The 1,954-nt window shown below is 74.3% G+C and overlaps 1 protein-coding gene across 1 annotated transcript in view; it reads right to left on the reverse strand.

Moving 5' to 3' along the window:
• Nucleotides 1-1,437, reverse strand: part of MAP3K12 (mitogen-activated protein kinase kinase kinase 12) — a 9,207-nt gene extending 7,770 nt beyond the window's left edge. The window contains 1 exon segment of the mRNA XM_027705435.1: nt 1,395-1,437. The gene's annotated coding sequence lies outside the window, so the exon portion shown is untranslated.
• Nucleotides 1,438-1,954: the final 517 nt, after the last annotated feature.

The following is a 1,954-nucleotide window of genomic DNA, read 5'->3' on the forward strand; positions in this document are numbered from 1 at the left end:
ATGTGTGAGACCCTTTACATATGTGTGGGCCCCTTTACACACGTGTGGGCCCCTTTACACATGTACACCCCCTGCCAGCCACGTCTGCAGCCCCCATGTGTGCACCACCTTTACACATGTGTGACCCACCCCCCCTTGCACACTTGCCCCCTCCTCATCCCCCACGTGGGGCCAGGGGGCAGAGCCCCCCCACCAGGTGCCCACGGGTGTGTAAAGGCCACGTGCAAACGTGCCAGGGGAAACTGAGGTAGGGCAGGGGGCTCAGGGGGGCTCAGGGGCCGAGGTGTCCCGGGGGGACTGATCCGGCTCCTATTTGGGGAGGGGGGGGGCAGTTACCATGGCAACAGCGGGGCCAGCGATGATGTCATCATAAAATTGGGGGGGGTGAGTCACCGGGGAGGGGGGTGTGGGAGGGGCTTAACGTCACCCCGAGGGACCCGGGGGGGGGGGCACGACCCGCCCCTCCAGGTGTCGCGTGTGTCCCCCTGTGGTGACATCACGTCACGCGGTGACGTCATCCCGGTAAGGGATGGAGCCTTCCTCCCCCCCCCGGGGAAACTGAGGCAGAAACGGGGAACCAGCGACCCCGGGGGGGCGTTGGATAAAAGAGTTGGGGAGGGGAGGGAGTGTCTGTCGCGACATGCGACAGCGCCGACCCCATGTCGCGACAGCGCAGGGCTGGAGGAGGGGAGCGGGGGAGTGAGAGCGCCCCCGCCGGCAGCACATGTCGGGACATGGCGCCCTGTCGCGACAGCGGGCAGGGGGCGGGGGTGGGGGGCCGTGCGTGACGGGGTGCGGGGGGCACACGCGTGTGATGGGGGGGGGGCCCTGGAGGGGGGGGAAGGGCGGGGCCGAGGGGGGGGGCCGGCGGGGGCGCGGGGGCGCGCGGGGGGCGGGGGGCGGGCGCAGGATTGGGGGGGGGGGCACAGGGACACGGGGACGCGCACACGGACACACAGACGCACCTGCCGGCCTTGCACACGCGCGTGCAAGAGGTCACGCGCGCGTGCACGGGGGTGCGGGCACGTCTGCGGGCGGGGGGGGGGGGCACGCGTGTGCAAGAGCATCACCCCCGTGAGGGGGGGGGGGGCACCCGCGTGTGCAAGAGGCCGCTCGTGTCCCCTCACCCCTCCCACCCCTCAAGACCCCCCCAAACCCCGCGGGGACCCCGCGCCCGGGGCGGGGGGAGGGGAGGGCGCGGCCCCCCCGGGCCCGGTGGGGGGACCTGCGGGGAGGGCGCGGGGGGATACGCGCCATCACCCGCTGTATCCCCGTTCCTTTCCTCACCCCTCCATCCCGGTGCATCCCCAGTCCTGCCCCCCCCTCCCACCCCCGGCCCCCCCAATCCCGGCGCATCCTCCCGCCCCGCGGCCTCCCCGTGCCGGTGCCGGTACCTGGGGGGCTCCGGGCCCTGCGCCCGGGGATGCAGGTGATGCCGGGGGGTCTCGGGGGGGTCCCGGTGCCGGAGTAGTCCCGGTGGTGCTGGTGCTGGTGGGGCTGGGCCCGGCGGGCGGGGCCGGTACCGGGGCCGGGGCCGCGGTCGGGGCGAGCGGCGAGAACGGCCCCGCCCGGCGGGAACGGCCCCGCCCCGGCCCCGCCCCGCGCACCGGAGAGACCGGCACGGACACCGGGACCCCTCCACTGGGACAGCACCAGCACCGGGACCGACCCCCCGATACCGCACCGGCACCCCGACACTGCACCGGGACCTGGAGAGACCGGCACGGACACCGGGACCCCCGGACCCGGAGAGACCGACACGGACACGGGGACCACCCCCAGTACTGCACCGGGACTCCGATACTGCACTGGGACCCCCCCGGACCCGGAGAGACCGGCACGAGCACCGGGACCCCCCCACCGGGACACCACCGGCACCGGGACCGGCCCCCCGATACTGCAGCGGGACCCCGACACTGCACCGGGAGCCGGAGAGACCGGCACGGACAGCGGG

The sequence above is a fragment of the Neopelma chrysocephalum genome, unplaced genomic scaffold (assembly GCF_003984885.1).
Source record: "Neopelma chrysocephalum unplaced genomic scaffold, ASM398488v2 Primary Assembly neopelma1_333, whole genome shotgun sequence".
Taxonomy (NCBI): domain Eukaryota; kingdom Metazoa; phylum Chordata; class Aves; order Passeriformes; family Pipridae; genus Neopelma; species Neopelma chrysocephalum.